The sequence below is a fragment of the Haliotis rufescens genome, unplaced genomic scaffold, assembly GCF_023055435.1.
Source record: "Haliotis rufescens isolate VD_foot unplaced genomic scaffold, xgHalRufe1.0.p SCAF_7, whole genome shotgun sequence".
Classification (NCBI taxonomy): domain Eukaryota; kingdom Metazoa; phylum Mollusca; class Gastropoda; order Lepetellida; family Haliotidae; genus Haliotis; species Haliotis rufescens.
The window spans coordinates 37,936,747-37,958,416 of NW_025964361.1; the positions used below are offsets into that span (position 1 = coordinate 37,936,747).

Here is a 21,670-nt window from a genome sequence, read left to right on the forward strand (position 1 = left end):
GGATGCAGCTCTGCACAGCAAATGTATCTGGAACCAAGTCTTGGTGTCCACAACTGTCATATGACTGGTATGTTCATTAAACGATGATGATGATGATGATGATGATATAGTTTATTTTTGTGTCATATGTACATTTGTTATACATGCATTATATCAATTTTTAAGACACAATACACCTGGCCAAATTTGGCCTAAAAGACACCAATTATATGCATTGTTTGATAGGCATTACTTAGAAGCGGACAGATGATAAAGTAGACACAATTTATAGATAACAACTATCTTATTTACTGTAAAGGCGACATTTGCCTTTACAGTAAATAAAGAAGTTGTTGTCCATAAATTGTGTCAACCATTTATATGATATAATAAACTGATAAATTATACATAGATATACATACATTAAAGTATTTCAGTTTCTCAAACATTTATCAAATACCTTGTAATTGCATACATTCACATTAACATACATGCATGCTTATACCTGTGAAAGGACATCCCCCTGAGACCCTCTTACACACCCTGACAAACACACACACTCACACTCACACTCACACTCACACTCACACTCACATAGCCTCTGACATGCGTACTTACAGACCTTTTACTCACACCCTGACACTAACACTCACACACAGACTCTTACGCACCCTGACAAACACACACACTCACACTCACACTCACACTCACCCACAGCCTCTGACATGCGCACTTACAGACCTCTTACTCACAACCTGACACTCACACTCACACACAGACTCTTACGCACCCTGACAAACACACACACTCACACTCACACTCACACACAGCCTCTGACATGCACACTTACAGACCTCTTACTCACAACCTGACACTCACACTCACACACAAGCCCTGACACTCACACTCACACACAGCCTCTGACATGCGCACTTACAGACCTCTTACACACACCCTGACACTCACACTCACACACAGCCTCTGACATGCGCATTTACAGACCTCTTACACACACCCTGACACTCACACTCACACACAGCCTCTGACATGCGCACTTACAGACCTCTTACACACACCCTGACACTCACACTCACACACAGCCTCTGACATGCACACTTACAGACCTCTTACACACACCCTGACACTCACACTCACACACAGCCTCTGACATGCGCACTTACAGACCTCTTACACACACCCTGACACTCACACTCACACACAGCCTCTGACATGCACACTTACAGACCTCTTACTCACAACCTGACACTCACACTCACACTCACACTCACACACAGCCTCTGACATGCGCACTTACAGACCTCTTACACACACCCTGACACTCATACTCACACACGGCCTCTGACATGCACACTTACAGACCTCTTACTCACAACCTGACACTCACACTCACACTCACACACAGCCTCTGACATGCGCACTTACAGACCTCTTACACACACCCTGACACTCACACTCACACACAGCCTCTGAGATGCACACTTACAGACCTCTTACTCACAACCTGACACTCACACTCACACTCACACACAGCCTCTGAGATGCACACTTACAGACCTCTTACACACACCCTGACACTCACACTCACACTCACACTCACACATGGCCTCTGACATGCGCACTTACAGACCTCTTACTCACAACCTGACACTCACACTCACACACAGCCTCTGACATGCACACTTACAGACCTCTTACACACACCCTGACACTCACACTCACACACAGCCTCTGACATGCGTACTTACAGACCTCTTACACACACCCTGACACTCACACTCACACACAGCCTCTGACATGCGTACTTACAGACACTCTTACACACCCCCTGACACTCACACTCACACACAGCCTCTGAGATGCACACTTACAGACCTCTTACTCACAACCTGACACTCACACTCACACACACACTCACACTCACACTCACACACACACTCACACTCACACTCACACACACACACTCACACTCACACACAGCCTCTGACATGTGTACTTACAGACCTCTTACTCACAACCTGACACTCACACTCACACACAGCCTCTGACATGCACACTTACAGACCTCTTACACACACCCTGACACTCACACTCACACACAGCCTCTGACATGTGTACTTACAGACACTCTTACACACCCCCTGACACTCACACTCACACACAGCCTCTGACATGCGTACTTACAGACCTCTTACACACACCCTGACACTCACACTCACACACAGCCTCTGACATGCGTACTTACAGACACTCTTACACACCCCCTGACACTCACACTCACACACAGCCTCTGAGATGCACACTTACAGACCTCTTACTCACAACCTGACACTCACACTCACACACACACTCACACTCACACTCACACACACACTCACACTCACACTCACACACACACACTCACACTCACACACAGCCTCTGACATGTGTACTTACAGACCTCTTACTCACAACCTGACACTCACACTCACACACACTCTCATGTCTTGATGTGGGCTTGGCCCCACTATGACCACACTTGCTCTGTGTAGGGTGTTTCATGTTAAACTGGGCAAATAATGGTCATTTTTTACCAGCATGGTTGACTGGGTCAAGTGGAGGGTCATTAGAACATGGCAGACTCACGGAAAGGTTCTCGAAACAATAGATACAATTTTGGAGGGTCATGAATAAAAAAGACAGTGATTCATTGTTAAGATATGAATACAATACAGTTTATTTAATCATTAAAATGAATAGCAGTGAATTTAAAAAGAGATAATTATCCCTCCCTACACCCCCCTCTGAACTATAATGGTTACTGTGGCATTAGCTCTTAGCTCTAATTGAAGCTTGTCTAGATTTTCCACAAGTTCTGAATCTGCCATATCACTTGGACTCCTTTTCAATTTACCGTATTCGACATAATAAGCGCCCAGGGCACTCTCAAAATTAGAAATAGGGGGCTCTTATTGGAATATTATTTTGGTGAAAAAAACAGAGATGAAAGATCGTAAATTTTGTGGTTTATGCTGACAGCCTAAAATGTGTATATACGACAGGTATGTTTTTCCAGAATTTAATTGCCCAAAATTAAGGGTGCATATAACACATGAGGGCGTATTATACGGGAATAAATAAGTCTTGTGTACATTGATCAATCGGAAGGGGTGCTAATAAAGATTGTTCACTAGCCAATATATTAGCAGATATCGCCGTGGGTGCTTATAAGAGTGGGGCGCTAATTATGTCGAATACGGTAAAGGTTACTAAGTAGGGGGATTTTCTGTCAAAATTATATATTTTCAGAGACTAAGCGTTACTCTAGATTACCCACATTAAAGGTGGAGTAGTGTGAATACTATAAATATGACAAACATGTCCCTATTTTAGCCACAGTGTGAGGTATGTCTGAATGTCAGCACTTAATCAATAGTTTTAAGGACAATAGTCTGTGGTAATGACTGTGTACAAGTAGGCAATGGCTATTATTATCTGCTGTCTTGTCATGGTAACTCACACATATATCGATTCGAATAGTCTAGCAGAGCAGATTCATTGACTGGCGTCGTAATGGGTGGTTTCCACTCTATGGTATTCTTTCAGTATTGTCTTCTCAGGCTTTGTGTCATCATTTCCAGCCTTAAAATTCCATGTTTCAGGGAACACTAAGATCGTAATGACACAGCTGAATTAAGTTCCCCGTGCCTGAAGGACATGCCTAGAAATCAGGTTGAAGACATTGTTTAGCATAAGAAGCACATGTAACATATAGGTGTCTCCTTGGGCAGGTGACTGTTTGAAATATACCTTTGTTCACCAAACAGTGAACAGTTACCCAGTAGGATGACGTGGCAATGTGGCTGTTAACTTTCTAGCATCTCGCAGGCAGCTTTGGTTGTATACTCCCCAGGGAGCTGAGAAAAAAATTGAGCGCACACTGATCCACTGACCAGGGTAATAATGGTGCCCTTGGAGCATGATGTCCAGCATGGAAAAAACACCATACAAATGGACTATTCTTCTCCTTCTTCTCCTCCTTCTTTTCTTCTCCTTTTTCTTCACATCCTTCTTTTTCTTCGCTTCCTCGTTATCCTTCTTTTTCTTATTTTCACCCTCCTTCTTCTTGTCATGCTTCTTTTTCTTCTCCTTCTCACCCTTCTTCTCTTTCTTCTTCTCACTTTTCTTTGTCTCCTTTTATCCTTCTTTTTCTTCCTCCCATCCCTTTTTCTCCTTGTTCTTTTCTTCTTCTCCTCCTTCTTCTCCTCCACTTCTCCACCTCCTTCTCTCCCTATGAAGCATGTTGTAAATGCCCTTTTGCTCCAGTGAACTGAACAATCTCATACTAAATGATGAACAAACAAACATGCTTAATGAAATATGATTGAAAAAATATAACTTGGGATTCAGAAAGTGAATTTTCAACCTCAATGAACAGGAGGGGGCAAACTTTCCAAACTGAACTGCATTTTATCTAGCACATGGTGAAATAACAGTCAGAGAGTTCATAGATGGTTCAACATTTTTCTTGTTGGCTAATTAAAATTCCAAAAGGGCTAACCAAAACATTATTGTGATGGCTCTGAATTTTAAAAAATTCCCATCTCAGTTTTCTGTGATTATAGTTCACTCAGTTCCGAGTCTGAATGTAGTGTATCTGACTGGTTGTGCTGTATGATTGGGAGACAATTATCTCCAAGCGTTCATATTTGCATTTGTTTGTTTGTTTGTTGTTTAACTCTGCACTCAACAATATTCCAGCTATATGACAGCAGTCTGTACTAATCAGACAGACAATCCAGCGATCAACATGGTGAGCAATATAATTGAGCATTGATCCATGCAATTGTGATACGATCTGATCCACCTGATCCATTTATAGTCACATCTTACGATTGGCATTGGTTGCTGGGAACCAATATGCTTACCCAGAATCCCCTCTGGTTGCCATGTCAACATCAGCTTGAAATGCTAGACACCATGGTCATATTGCAGTGTTGACTTCTCGGTGCATTCAACTTACAAAATGTGTTTAGTTCTTCATGTTTAACTGGATTCTAATTAATATCCAGCTCCAAATGTTTGACATAATACTATCATAATCTGTTATAGTGTATTTACCTCACAATGTTTGACACCATGGCATTTAATAGTCTTCACTGCGAAGTTTAGTCCTGCACCATGACCGTGGAATATACTTATTTTATGAAAAAATAATAATCTAGAAATGCATACAAAAGCAAGTCTAGCCAGCCCAAGCTAGCTCTATTCCCAGCCTAAGGAATATTTTTAATTTTTAGAGTCAAGAAGGATATTGTGTAATATAAGATTTCAGAGACTAAATGTTAGTCTATGCAAAGTTATGCACAAACAGATTGTGGTGATTTGATAGTGATTCCTAAACACATGCTTATATTATCAGATTATACAATAAACTTTACTTTTATCAGAGTTTCTTATGATTAAGGAAAGGGTTTTATCGCTTTTATTTACTGATAATATTTTCATCAGGAAGTAAAATTTTAAAATCAACACATATGTAGGTCGATAATATCCCGAATGTAACCGTTTTACATTCATGCCATCTGTACTTACAGTCTGTGAAAAGTAAATTATGAAGAAAGTCATTTTGACATCCTCCAACTAGAAGACATGCATTCATATCCTGTATGTGAAGCCCACATGTAACATGTAACATGATACAGTGATACAAGTTATATAGATTCAGACAAACATAGATTCAATGTACTTAACCTGATGCTATAAACAGTAGCGACACTGTGAACAGCACACATACAATCTGTGGTTGTAGCGTCCGGGCTCAGTCAGTGTCAATCTGGTAATGGAGTAGAACCAAGATGGCCAGATAAAGAGCCCCATCACCCATCAGCATGGGATAAATGGAAGTACCATGTCTAGAAATGAGAACATTTGCATATTTTCCCTGCCTGTCTGCAAGCAAAACACATTGGAGGAACATTTTGAGAGTTGGAACAGATTTGTTCAGCATCTGTAGTGTTAGCTTCAGATTTATACTGTGATCTCACTCACTCACTCACTCACTCACTCACTCACTCACCCACTCACTCACTCACTCACTCACTCACTCACTCACCCACCCACCCACTCACTCACTCACTCACTCACTCACTCACTCACTCACTCACTCACTCACTCACTCACTCACCCACCCACTCACTCACTCACTCACTCACTCACTCACTCAACCACACACCGACTCATCCACTCACTCACTCACTCACTCACTCACTCAATCACTCAATCACCCTACCACCCACCCACCAACTCACTCACTCATTCACTCACTCACTCACTCACTCACTCACTCACTCACTCACTCACTCACTAACTCGCTCATTCACTCATAGAGGGGGGCTGTCGGGTAGCCTAGTGGTTAAAGCGTTCGCTCGTCACGCCGAAGACCCGGGTTCGATTCCCGACATGGGTACAATGTGTGAAGCCCATTTCTGGTGTCCCCCACCGTGATATTGCTGGAATATTGCTAAGAGCGGTGTAAAACCAAACTCACTCACTCACTCACACTCATAGAGGAGAGTAGCGGAGTGGCATCCCTGAGGTGTGCCAGGAACGTATGATCATGGATTCAAATCCCACATTCCTACATTTTGTGTTTCTAGGTTTGTCAGCACCATAACCATGCTTGTGTTCCATCAAAGTAGTAGTCATCTGAGACCTGCATCACTTCAGGCTTTCCTCCTACGTCAAGCTGACACTACGTGATATACCTGAACTACTGTCACGGCGTTAAACCCTAGTAACTCTGTTTGGAGTTTGTATCTATGGGTGTCCACCTACATCAACCTGATTAAGAAGCAGGAGTGTTCCAGGATAAAAATTAATTTGGCCCCAGGTTTTACAAACAGTCCTGCTGGACAAGCTTTCAGGGAAAGGAAAAATGAAATTTTATCCCACTCTTTCAGCTTCTTCAGAGAAAGAAACTTTATGTTTAAATGCTGCCTACACTTCCTCCCTACCATGACAAGAATGAAATTAACCAGCACCATAACACTGGCAATGTGCTTCGTGAGTCATTCTCCAGGGAATGAAAGGCACATCCTGATCATCTATAAATACTTGCATGAATTAATCAACACTATAAATAGTTTTTAGCGGTCAAAGATGTTTGCAACCTGTTAACATCTAACAACAATGACTAGACTGCTGAATAATGAATGAAAGTTTCTAATGGACGACAGCATCATTTCACAGTCCTGATGGTTATTGACGCGGTATGACAATATCTGACTCAGGTGCGGTTGTGTTCATGTATCATCGATTGGCAACTCTCAGGTGTCCGATCAGCAGACTGCTGACTAAGAGTAAAAGCTCCATACATGGAGGTACACTTGTCACCTGACCGTGTTGTGGCGACGTGTGCAGCCAGTCCTTACTGAATGTGTGAAGCGGAATATATGTCACACATAAACAATTTTGTTTTCACTATGTTTCAATACCAAACAAAAACTCACTAGATACTGTCATTTTACGGTTGATATAGTTTATAACCGGAAAACTATTACATAAGTACATCACATGCATATGGCTGCTGTTAATATGACACTGCTGAGGTACTGATAATATTCTATTGATTATATATTGCTGTGTGTAATATTTTAAGTATTTTTGTTGTTAAAATCAGCATTAAGCAATATTCCAGCTATACGACAGGGGTCTGTAAATAATTGAGTCTGGACCAGACAATCCAGTGATTGTATATGAGCTTCGATCTACTTAATTGGGATACAAGGTCATGCATCAACCAAGCAAGCTTGACCACCTGATCCCTTTAGAGGCCTCTTACAACAAGCATGGGTTGCTAATGACCAATTCCAACCTGGATCTTCACGGGTGTTTATGGTAACCAGAGTACAACCCCCTTTCATGCTGCCATCATTTTGATATCTAAATGAGGAGGTATGAACATCTCATTTTATCTTCCAGCTGCTTCAGGTTCCTCTGACAATGCCAACCAGTATTCAATAGATAGCCTGGACATTTGACAATGAAACTTTGCATTTCATCCAAAATAACTACTACTATAAAAACAATTGAGAACAACAAAATTGATCTCATTTCCCTTTTTCGTACCATATATTTTCTTCAAAAATAGTTTAAATGAACCAAGCCTCTATCTCATACTATAAACTCTGTTCTACAGTCCAACTTCAGGGTTACTTAATAATCTGCAGAATATTTAATTAGCAGTTTACTTGGCCCTACTTATGTATAGGGATAAATTAAGACAATAAGTCCATTAATTAGACAATATGGTGAATCTGCCTGATAAATATCACTGCAAGACAAACTTGGATGATGAGAAAAACAAATAATTAACATGTGGCCTTTGTCAAATGTCCCACAAAGTTTAACATTTGTGTTTAAGTTTAAGTTGTCTTAAATTTGATAATTAAGTCATTAAGAAATCCTTTAAGGTTGTCTGAACGTAGGTCATCTACACAACTGTTTTGCTTTGTTTTTGTGCTGGAGCCAGCTGGTGATGTAACGATGTTTGAGGATGTTTTGATTTGCACTGAATATGTTTCTCGGTTTGTCACAAACATGCCCACACACCTGTGTTTCACCACAGAACTAAATGTCTTAGGCCTATATCACTCCTGGGCCACGTTCCTCAAAGCGATCTTTGCGCTACGATGATCGTAAGCCTATGTCAAAGTATGGGACTTACGATCACCTTAGTGCTAAGATAGCTTCGAGGAACAGCGCCCTGGCTTGTCTCCCACATCAAACTGAAGTACTTGAAAGGGACACTCTGATGTACATTTTTAGCCTGGGAGGTAGCTTTGAAGCTGAGTTCTGGATTTAGCCCTTGTAATCTTATATTCTGGGAAGAAATAATAACAAAACTAAGTATAGAAGAAACTCTATTGACAAGCAAAATACCAAATCATTGTGGTTTTAAAATAATTGATCATATGATGCTGCGCCTTACTGACAACTGGTCATAAAAATATGAAACCGTTTCACTACGACTATTAAGAAAATGAAACTGTTTCACTTTGACTAATAAGAATAGAAACTTTTTCACTTTGACTATTAAAAGTATGAAACTGTTTCACTTTGGTTATTGAGAATATGAAACATTTCACTTTGACTATTTAAAATATGAATTTTCTTTCACTTTTTACTATTGAGAATATGAAACGTTTTTCACTATGACTGTTGAGAATATGACATTTTTCACTATGACTATTGAAAATATAAAACTGTTTTACTATGACTATATGAAATTGTTTCACTGTAACTATTGAGAATATGAAATTTTTTCACTATGACTATTGAGAATATGAAATTTTTTCACCATGACTATTGAGAATAAAACCCCTCAAGGCTAAAGTATGACTTGCATCAGGTGTGCCTCATAACTTTGTCAAATTTCCTCTTTTCTTTATTATGTTTCCATGGTTACAGAAATACCCAAAGATCTGTCATTGAAGGTCTCCCACCGGTGATCAGCATTCATGACGGTGTGAATCTGTGTGCCATCATGTATCAGAACTGAGCATGGACTCTTATGGATTGTTGTGAGAGGTGTGATAGTTTATATGGAAATAATTACAAAGTGTGTGGTGTCATATTTTCTGCAATTCTATTTAACTGGTAAGAAATCAAAATTGAATGTTATTTTTCAAACACAGCAGAAAAGGCTTACGATCCAGAAAAGACTTGCAATCTGGAACTGCTTTCTTTTAGAGGATTCCTGTGACCTTGCTTGTTCACCAACTTGCAACATTTGAAGCAATGTCTTAGAAGTTAATGTCAAATCCCATCCAAAACTTAGAAGGGCTCCTGCAATGAACTCTCAATATATCAATTAAACAAACTGTTTAAAGAAAAATATTCTATTGTGGTAACAGCTTATACCACCAAAAAGAAAAAAGAAATCTCTGCATAAAGCAGAATCGATTGTACTATTCCGACTGTATCATGAACAAGTGTTCATGAATCACTATCAAATAGTAATGATACCAGGTGTTCGCTAACAGGTGAGAGCATCCTGCCCCACCAGTGGCACCCATCACAAACACATGCAAAGGCAAGTCAATTGTTCACCTGAAAAACATGGGAACATATGGTACAAGTCAAAATGGGGAATTGCACTGGACATCCTTTTTGTCGCTGATGCTTCAAATTTGGAAATGTCCTCCACATGTCTACCATAAAACTTTTTGAAAGCTTCACTGAGGCCAGTCATGATATCTCCCAAACAACTGTCTGTTTCATCGCTTGATCATTCAATCAGCTTGCTCATTGATTCGTGGAAGCCTAGAAAAAACCCTGAAAGAGACCAGTCTAATAATATACATTTACAGGAGAGGAAAGAGTCTTTGAAATGACAGATGGTATGCCGAGGCTTGGCATAAAGACTAAATCTTTTTTGATATAAAAACAATCCTCAAAAAGGCAACAGATACATTCTCAGGAAGGAAGTGACATGGAAATTAGTTTACCAGACCTTTTATTTTTTATAAGTGTGTTTTGGCCTAATATTCAATGTACCGGTAGGTGTTTGGGAAAAAATATATATTCAACCTCCAAATTGGTATTGCTACTAATGAATGGGAGACAAACAAGTTTTGACATTGCAAGACACAGGAAGATAACTGATTGGGTTTTTTGGTATGCGTAAAGCTTTTTATACATATCATTCCCCGTTTCTTATGAAAGTTTGAGGTACCATATTTTCTTGAGTGTATCGCACAGCCAAGTGTAATGCACACCCCCCTCTAGCTGATTCAGTCTTTTTGAAAAAAAAGACATTTTGAATATTATGGTGCAGAAAAAAATTACCCCGTACCCCTTCAGCGAATTTTGGTAAACGAACAGATGATAAGAAACTTGGTCGGTACAAATTTAAAATTTGAGGTAAAAAATCACCAGACATGTTGTACCATCTAAATTGTATTTTTTGTTCTGCTAGGCATTGTGTTACATGCAGGGATTAAAATTACCTTGTGAATTTTCTCGTAAACTAAGCCAGAAACAGCAATCAGCTGTACACACGTTTTCTTGGAATCTACCGATGATTCGGTTAAAACTGTCCCAATGATATAACTTCAAAGGATTTTGATGCAAGGATTGGAAAAAAATTGTATCTGAAACTATTTTTTGATCAGGAATAATATATTCCAATATCATGTTATTTTAGTTGCAGCTTTGACTAAATATATTTAAAATGATAATATATTCAAAATAATAATGTTTTTTTTGAGTGCGCACTATACTCACGAAAATATGGTGTACACTGTTTTTCCTTCACTGGATCTTGTGAGTTGACATTAACCCATTATGTTGCCCCACCAATGATAACCTGGTGAAAGGCAGATCTTAGTTGTTTCCATATTTCATAAAGACTAACTGGGGTGGAAGGAAAACCTAACTGGGTGGGAGGAAAGCCTAACTGGGGTGGGAGGAAAGCCTAACTGGGTGGGAGGAAAGCCTAACTGGGGTGGAAGGAAAGCCAAACTGGGTGGGAGGAAAGCCTAACTGGGTGGGAGGAAAGCCTAACTGGGGTGGGAGGAAAGCCTAACTGGGTGGGAGGAAAGCCAAACTGGGTGGGAGGAAAGCCTAACTGGGTGGGAGGAAAGCCTAACTGGGTGGGGAAAAACCAAACTGGGTGGGAGGAAAGCCTAACATGGGTGGGAGGAAAGCCTAACTGGGGTGGGAGGAAAGCCTAACTGGGATGGAAGGAAAGCCTAACTGGGTGGGAGGAAAGCCAAACTGGGTGGGAGGAAAGCCTAACTGGGGTGGAAGGAAAGCCTAACATGGGTAGGAGGAAAGCCTAACTGGGGTGGGAGGAAAGCCTAACTGGGTGGGAGGAAAGCCTAACTGGGGTGGAAGGAAAGCCAAACTGGGTGGGAGGAAAGCCTAACTGGGTGGGAGGAAAGCCTAACTGGGGTGGGAGGAAAGCCTAACTGGGGTGGGAGGAAAGCCTAACTGGGGTGGGAGGAAAGCCTAACTGGGATGGAAGGAAAGCCTAACTGGGTGGGAGGAAAGCCTAACTGGGATGGAAGGAAAGCCTGACTGGGTGGAAGGAAAGCTTAACTGGGTCGGAAGGAAAGCCTAACTGGGGTGGAAGGAAAGCCTGACTGGGGTGGAAGGAAAGCCTAACTGGGGTGGGAGGAAAGCCTAACTGGGTGGGAGGAAAGCCTAACTGGGGTGGGAGGAAAGCCTGACTGGGTGGGAGGAAAGCCTAACTGGGGTGGGAGGAAAGCCTAACTGGGTGGGAGGAAAGCCTAACTGGGATGGAAGGAAAGCCTGACTGGGGTGGAAGGAAAGCTTAACTGGGTCGGAAGGAAAGCCTAACTGGGGTGGAAGGAAAGCTTGACTGGGGTGGGAGGAAAGCTTAACTGGGGTGGGAGGAAAGCCTAACTGGGTGGGAGGAAAGCCTAACTGGGATGGAAGGAAAGCCTAACTGGGGTGGAAGGAAAGCCTGACTGGGGTGGAAGGAAAGCTTAACTGGGGTGGGAGGAAAGCCTAACTGGGTGGGAGGAAAGCCTAACTGGGTCGGAAGGAAAGCCTAACTGGGGTCGAAGGAAAGCCTGACTGGGGTGGAAGGAAAGCTTAACTGGGGTGGAAGGAAAGCCTGACTGGGCGGGAGGAAAGCCTAACTGGGTGGGAGGAAAGCTTAACTGGGGTGGGAGGAAAGCCTAACTGGGTCGGAAGGAAAGCCTAACTGGGGTGGAAGGAAAGCCTAACTGGGTCGGAAGGAAAGCCTAACTGGGTGGAAGGAAAGCCTGACTGGGGTGGAAGGAAAGCTTAACTGGGGTGGGAGGAAAGCCTAACTGGGTGGGAGGAAAGCCTAACTGGGTCGGAAGGAAAGCCTAACTGGGGTGGAAGGAAAGCCTGACTGGGGTGGAAGGAAAGCTTAACTGGGGTGGAAGGAAAGCCTGACTGGGGTGGAAGGAAAGCTTAACTGGGGTGGGAGGAAAGCCTAACTGGGTGGGAGGAAAGCCTAACTGGGATGGAAGGAAAGCCTAACTGGGGTGGAAGGAAAGCCTGACTGGGGTGGAAGGAAAGCTTAACTGGGGTGGGAGGAAAGCCTAACTGGGTCGGAAGGAAAGCCTAACTGGGGTGGAAGGAAAGCCTGACTGGGGTTGGAGGAAAACCTAACTGGGTGGGAGGAAAGCCTGACTGGGGTTGGAGGAAAACCTAACTGGGTGGGAGGAAAGCCTAACTGGGTGGGAGGAAAGCCTAACTGGGGTGGGAGGAAAGCCTAACTGGGTGGGAGGAAAGCCTAACTGGGTGGGGGGAAAGCCTGACTGGGATGGGAAGAAAGCCTAAGCCTGGCTAATCTGTGGATTTATGTGTGTTTTGCTGTGTAAACATATATAATAACACAACCCAGTTATTCCAGGATAATCATAACATTCGCATAGGAAACAGCTGCCTGTGAAAGGTGTACAGAGATAGCAGCGGAGCAGATCAGGGCAGTCACCATATTGTTGTTGACTTCAGTAGTTGCAGGAGATCAGTAGGTCAAGAGTTGCCACCGAGCATGGTCATGGCTGCTGAGGTCACTGTGTGTCACATTTATGACGGATGTCTCTGTGACCTAACCAATTCCTGAGGACTAACAGTAGGGGGTAGGATAAACATGATACAGCACTGGATAAACACGACTAGAGCGTGTTGGAGAAAAGTATTATATCATTGGAGTATCGTAGGATAAAGGTAATATATCTTTGGAGTGTGTAGGATAAAAGTAATATATCTTTGGAGTGTGTTGGGTAAAAGTAATATATCACCAGACTGTGTAGGATAAAAGTAATATATCTTTGGAGTATGTTGGATAAAAGTAATATATTATTGGAGAGGGTTGGATAAAAGTTATTTATCTTTGGAGTGTGTTGGATGAAAGTAACATATTATTGGAGAGGGTTGGATAAAAGTTATTTATCTTTGGAGTGTGTTGGATAAAAGTAATATATTATTGGAGAGGGTTGGATAAAAGTAATATATCTTTGGAGTGTGTTGGATGAAAGTAATATATCAATGGAGTGTGTTGGATAAAGGTAATATATCACTAGTTTGTGTAGGATAAAAGAAATATATCTTTGGAGTGTGTTGGATAAAAGTAATATATCACCAGACTGTGTAGGATAAAAGCAATATATTATTGGAGAGGGTTGGATAAAAGTAATATATCTTTGGAGTACGTGTGTTGGATAAAGGTAATATATCGCTAGTTTGTGTAGGATAAAAGGAATATATCTTTGGAGTGTGTTGGATAAAAGTAATATATCTTTTGGAGTGTGTTGGATAAAAGTAATATATCTTTGGAGTGTCTTGGATAAAAGTAATATATCACTAGTTTGGGTAAGGTAAAAGTAATATATCTTTGGAATGTGTTGGATAAAAGTAATATATCACTGTAGTATGAAGGATAAAGGTCATATTTCACCAAAATGTGTAGGATAAACATTTTATATACATCTGTTTGTGAACTTTGATCTGGGAAGTCCCAGTAATTTGATGTAGAGGGGAATGTCCAAGTAACTCTCCATTCCTTGATAATAATGAAGCTGAGGCCCCACAGGCGACATGAACAAAATGTAATCATACACTTGTCAAAATACAACAAAACTACTTCTGGCTATTCCAAGTGTAATTTAATTGAAATGTTTGTTCAAGATAATGTATAATTGACAAGCAATTTAACGCTCCATTCCAGAAAAATAATGGAGCGTTTAGACAATAGAATGGTGTCACAGATGTGTTTTAAAGATATGACACAAGTTGCACAGTTCAGATGACTTCTCTTAAAATTATTGCCTAGCAACGCTATAATATAACAGAAAAAGTGAAAGTGAAAAAGAAAGTGTTATTATTAAACTAAGAAAACTGGACTTGTTTACCCATTACTGTTTCCATTCAAAGTGTCCACAGATGTCCACTTTAACAAGTGTCCACTTTATTCATTCCCTCCTGTAACCAAACAGGTGTGGGGGTTTCAGGAGCTGGGAGGTCATGACGAAGTGGTTCATGTCTGATAAAATTATTCCACTTCACCTTTTAATGGTATCCAGAGCTACAGATAAGCAGTGTATTTGTGTAAAAAATATTAAAAACCCAATTACTTTCAATCAACTTGCGTACAGAAACGCATGCATTAAATGAAAAACTCAAATGCATTAAAACAGAACACGTAAATACCCAATGAAGTTTTTTCAGCATGCGTACAAAGGAGCTAATTTATGAAACACAATTACGAGCTATTATTTATAAGCTAAAACATTATTTCATTTTTTTAAATCTTAAAATGTTCACTAATTTTGGGGAAAATCCAATAGAGTGATGAAAAGATGAGTGAACAAATATTGGTTACCCAATGAAAAATGTAATAACCCAGTTAAAATAGAAACCCAAGAGTAAAAACTCAATTGCTCAAAGAGTTATCTGGAGCTCTGGTATCACAGTGGCACTGCAATTCACCGCACAGAGCTGCATCCCCTAGGCTGTCACGATCCCATGATTGTGGGCTCAAGTCCAAGATTATGATCATTGATTTGCCAGTACGCATAACACCCATGCTCATGTGTTTCCCCAACATGGTAGGCCTCCTGAACTTGCATCACTGTAGAATTATAACTGAAAATTAAATTCAAAGCAACATAAAACACAATTCACTCATTCACTTACCTGTTAAAACATGATCTACTCTGAGGAGTGAGTGAGTGAGTGAGTGAGTGAGTGAGTGAGTGAGTGAGTGAGTGAGTTTGGTTTTACGCTACTTTTAGCAATATTCCAGCAAATATCTCGGCAGGGCACACCAGAAATATGGTTCACACATTGTACCCATGTCGGAAATCAAACCCGGCTCTTCGACATGATGAGCGAACACTTTAACCACTAGGCTACCCGACCGCCCCTACTTTGAGGAGGTGTCATAACATAATGTTATACAAAGAAATATAAACAGAGCAATTGTCATATCTACTTTTATGCATAGATGATTATGTTTTAAATAAAATTTGAATTTGACTTATCAGGGCCATCTTCCGGAGGCAAGGGAGTTATCTGACTTTAAAAAAGTCCAGTTTCCACCCTTGCCAAACTAGGCTGAAATTTCTGGGCTTGATCATAACGTCACCACTGGTGATTACGAGTTATGTTCCGTCTATGACCCTCCTATTGACCAATCAGATTCCACCTCTCATATCACTTGCATTTGCTTCGAAAAAAATGGCAGCCCCCAGTCAAAACGTCCTGATTTTCAAAATCAAAATCTATTTTGTAATAAAACGATCTTGCTTTGTGAAGTACAATGAATCACGTGAGCACCTTGATTAAAAACATGAAAAGATTTGGAAATTATCTGTTTATGCCGAGCTGGCGGAAAACATGCTTTTGGACTATAAATTGATAAACAACAAGGAATTTGATGCATCCTGTTCGACACATCCTGGTTAAAATAGTGACAGGTAAATCTCAATGCAGACTACCAGAAATAGTTAACTTCTAGTAGTCCTTAGGCTAGTAGCCCACATATACCAGTAGCCTACATATACCAGTAGCACACGAATACCAGTAGCCCCTATGCTAGTAGCCTGCCTGCGCTAGTAACCTGACATGGATTGTACTGAAGGTTAAGAGTACTGTAGGTGCAGGCGGATGTAATACCCCAGGCTAGGGGAATCAGAGCGTGGACATAGCCGGTGAAGAATGTCAGCTGTCAGGTCAAGAGTTGGCCACACGGATCAGACATAACTGTCACTGGTGGTCAGCTGGGTCTGTACAGTGTACAGGGTACATATGTACACACGATGCTGTCTGCAACGGTTGTGGTTGAGTGACGTCCATGTCAAGTGGTGTGTGAGTCAGCTGACACAGTGGTGTAGAGGGAGTGTTGTGGTCTTCATGTCGGTTTGTTGATACTTGGAGGATAATCGGTGAAGTAAGTACTGTAGTTTGCTGTATATTTGGACAGGTGTCGAATATTGGAATGTGTGATCTGTGTCTGTCAGGGAATATGTGATCTGTGATTGCTACAGTGTGTGATATGTGGGAACTGTTGTTTGTTTGTTGTTATTAGTAGACATGTGTGTTTGCTTGATGTACACAACAGCTACACCAACAATGGACAACAGCTGACTGTCAGTGCTGAAAATGTTCTTAGTTCTTCATACTTAGGCCAGTATGAACTTATTATTGTACAGTAAACTATGGCTATAACAAACTCAAATGGACCACTAATTTTAATTCGTTATAACCAGAGTTCATTGTAAGCATACCGTATTCGACGTAATAAGCGCCCAGGGCGCTCTCAAAATTAGAAATAGGGGGCTCTTATTAGAATGTTATTTTGGTGGAAAAAACAGAATTAACGATAAATGTTGTGGTTTATGCTGACAGCCTGAAATGTTTATGTACGACAGATATATTTTTCCGGAATTAAATGCCCATAATTAAGGGTGCAATAAAACACACAAGTGCATAATATAAGCGAATAAATAAGTCTTGTGTACATTGATCACTCGGAAGGGGTGCTGATTGGGATTGTTCAATAGCCAATATCTTAGCAAATGTCGCCGTGGGCGCTTATTAGAGCGGGGCGCTTATTACGTCGAATACGGTATATTCAACAAATATACAGGAAAATAAAAGGACATTATCACTGTACTATATCAGATCATCAGTTCAGAATATAAATCTTATTTACAAACTTAGGAAGACGTTATTGCAGTTCTAATGATGTATATGTATGTATGTTTCTTGTTGAACACCGCACTCAGCAATATTCCGGCTATATGACAGCGGTCTGTAAATAATCGAGTCTGGACCAGGCAGTCCAGAGATTGACATTATGAGCATCGATCCACACAATTGGGATACAATGACATGCATCAAGCAAGTCAGCGAGCCTGACCACCTGATCCCGTTAGTCGCCTCTTACGACAAGCATAGTCGCCTTTTACAACAAGCATTGGTTGCTGAAGACCTATCTACTCTAATGATGTGTGTCATGGGGATAGATCATTGTGACAGTGGAATCAGGATTGTGTGATATCCTGTTAAACTAAAACAGAAAGATGCATCAGAAATGATTGAATTTAGTGTTCTTACCAGGTTTAACAAAAGCATGAGGGATTCATTTTTCCAAATAATCACCATGGTCTGGTCGAAAAAATTGGGTTTTTTTGGAACTGAAAGATATGTTTCCATACATATATGTATTTTATTAACTTTTGATTATGATATTATTTCATTATAGTCAGTGAGAGAGCTTGGTTTATGCCGCTTTTAGCAATATTCCAGGAATATCACGTCGGGGGACTCCAGAAATGGGCTTCACACATTGTACCCATGTCGAGAATCAAATGGTCTTCGGCGTGACGAGCGAACGTTTTTACCTCAAGGCTACCCAACCGCCCCTTATTTCATTAAAACAGAAACTGATGACTTTTGATATGTACATGTAAATATTATAAAATATCTTGATATATATCTATATATTTTGATATATCAAAAGTTGAGTAGTATATATATATATATGTTATGGCTTGGTGCTTATACGTTAAATAGAAACAAACAAAGAGACTACGATCTTCAGGAGAGTCTTCTTTATACGCAAACTTTCACTCCTTCAAAGCGTTCATCAGTGCATGACTGTATATAAATATATATACATATATGATAACTGGTTATATGCTTGTTATGTTTTTATGTTGGAAAGCTGAATAAGTATAATATTTTCACAAATAGAGTTATCTATCACATCATGTTTAATCAGTTCAATATGATCACAATCATGACTGCCTATGCTGAAGGGAACATCTATCAACCATACAGCGTTGTTGATAAGCCATACACAAAGATGGATTGTGTGGAGACCTCGGTCTCGTCAACTGAGTCAGGAAGGAGAGTCAATGTGCTGTGCTATTTTTAGAGCTGAATCAGGTTAGATCATGTGACGGTCATCTAACCACGTAGTACTATCTTGGACTTTCCGGATGAGTCAAAGATAAATATGAAGGCATTGCGTGTGTGATTCACCAGCACCTGGTTGTTAAACACCTGGTTGCTAGTTGTATGATTTCATAATCTAAACTTTATGTTTTACAGATTTAAAAAATAGAAAACAGAAAATATTTAAAATATATATAGAAAACTGAAATAATTTACTTGAAAAACAACATACAGCTAGTAAAATATAACAAAACAACATTTGAAATGTTTTCTCTCACAGAAGCTAATATATTTTTGTGTGTTTCTTACTTAACAGCACTCTCACTAATATTCCAGTCTGTATATAATCGAGTGATTGGCATCAATCGTTACAATGGGATACGATAACATGCAACAGTCAGCTAGGCTAACCTCCCCATCCCCATAGTTGCTGCCTTCAACAATCATGAGTTGCTAGGAAGTAGGAAACATCAGGCACTTTAAACAGAAATACCGGTAGATGTTTTTGTCTCTATTAAACCAACCCATGACAAGAAGTTTGTGCCAAATAATAATTTAAAGTATCAAGCTACACAAATTTAGTTATATCTTATTTTGAATCAAGATCTACCCAGTGTTATTGGTAAGTGAATTAATATTTTAGAAATGTTGCCTAAGGCATTAGCTTTTCCTGTTTACAGTTGAAATGTGCGTCATGTGGGAATGTTTCATTGACTCTTTGTTTCAAGGGAAGGCTGTTAATTCACCCAAACCCGACTGCACAGATGGTGCTTTTGTGTAGAATTGTTACATGGTAATATGTATCCAGTTTATTTGATAAGGCTGCAGCAGGTTAGCCTAGTGGTTAAAGCGTCACATTGAAGGCCCCGGTTCGATTCTCATATCAGTACAATGTGTATACCCATTTCTGGCATGTTTCTAGCAACTTGATATTGCCGTAGTTACGTATTGTTTAAAATATACCAGTTGTCTAAGGCGCTGTGATTCTCTGTGCAGAGTTGCGTCCCTTGGGCACGCCAGAAACCTATGATTGTGGGTTCGAATCCCAGTTCGACCTGATTATATTTCTAGGTTTATCAACACCATACCCCTGCTCGTGGTTTTCACCGAAGTGGTTAATGTCTGAGACCTGCATCACTTCGGGGTTTCCTCCCACACTAAGCTGACACGCCGCAATATAACTGGAATACTGTTAAAAGCGGCGTTAAACTTAATTCACTCACTCACTCACCATTGATCATGCTGATGATGTCAGAACTGCATTCCAATTACATATTTGCACAAATGATGTGATGATGGCTGATATTTGTTTATGCACATGCCATCATTATATCAATTTCTCTAGTCTGTTATACAGACCCTGAAACAAATATGGCCAATACAGCCCATGCAAGTCTATAATGTTTGGCAAGTCTAGATTGAAGAGCATCTCTGGGCTCCGTTTTATTATATTTTTATTGAGATGATTTAACAACTTGTTTTTTCTGTAAGATATGTTCATTCCAGAGACAGGATGTTAGCCTAGTATTTATCTTATGGATTTGGGAATTTCTCAATCAGGTATGTAATAAATTATATACTGCTTGCAGTAAGTACCAGAAACATGTTTGACAAATTAAAATGAGTCAACTATTTCAAGCTGGATCTAATTCTTGTCATATCATAAAGCAAACATCTATAGAATCAGCTTACATAATACGGTTTCTCCGTAGGTAATGAAAAGCAGTTTGACAGGTTTGACCATGGGATAGCATTATCAACGATGATATAACAAAAAATTGTGAGCGATAGCGGCTTGGGCAATACGACGGATATGACACACTCCCACCTGTCATACTGGTATTACCGGCTAGTAAGCTGTAGATAAAGGTTTGGCTTACATATACATGTATAGGGCTCAGTACAGGGTGTCTCACTGACAGGGATTGTCTCAAGTATATTGTTATATGCAATAAGTGTTTCCCGAGACAAACAAATAAACAAACTGCAACAAAACTAATACACATTGAAACATACGTCATTTAGGTATTAATAATAAAAATTTTGGTCATTCCCAGTGTTATTTGGTAAACACTGCCTTGTATGTATTTTTAAAACCAATGACATTCAGTTTTGGTCAATACTGATGGAATTTTCCGAATTTCTTACACTTTCCATTTTGTGATGGTCAGTATTACCATAAAAAACTGGGCATTAATAATAATAATAATGTGCATATCTATAATGTGCCAATCCATACCCTAAAACCGTGAAGATCCGGGGTAGAATAGGTCTTCAGCAACCGATGCTTGCCGTAAAAGGCGACTGTGCTTGTCGTAAGAGGCGACTGACGGGATCGGGTGGTCAGGCTCGCTGCCTTGCTTGATGCATGTCATCGTATCCCAATTGCGTGGATCGATGCTCATGATATTAATCACTGGATTGTCTGGTCCAGACTCGATTATTTACAGACCGCCGTCATATAGCTGGAATATTGCTGAGTGCGGCATAAAACAACAAACCAAACCATGAAGATCTGGGGTAGAATAGGTCTTTAGCAACCCATGCTTGCCGTAAAAGGCAACTGCGCTTGTCGTAAGAGGCGACTGACGGGATTGGGTGGTCAGGCTCGCTGCCTTGCTTGATGCATGTCATCGTATCCCAATTGGGTGGATCAATGCTCATGATATCAAGCACTGGATTGTCTGGTCCAGACTCGATTATTTACAGACCGCTGTCATACAGC

At 40.4% G+C, this 21,670-nt stretch overlaps 1 protein-coding gene across 2 annotated transcripts in view; it reads left to right on the forward strand.

Annotated features, from left to right (window-relative positions):
• The window catches only part of LOC124144161 (ETS-related transcription factor Elf-2-like), a 131,636-nt gene that overhangs the window by 24,154 nt on the left and 85,812 nt on the right, over positions 1 to 21,670 (forward strand). Inside the window, exon 1 of one of the 2 annotated variants that reach the window (XM_046513419.2) lies at positions 16,708 to 16,933. The exons of the other annotated variant lie outside the window; for it this stretch is intronic. The gene's annotated coding sequence lies outside the window, so the exon portion shown is untranslated. Of the gene's footprint in view, positions 1 to 16,707; positions 16,934 to 21,670 lie in introns of those variants that run through there. 2 annotated transcript variants of the gene reach the window in all.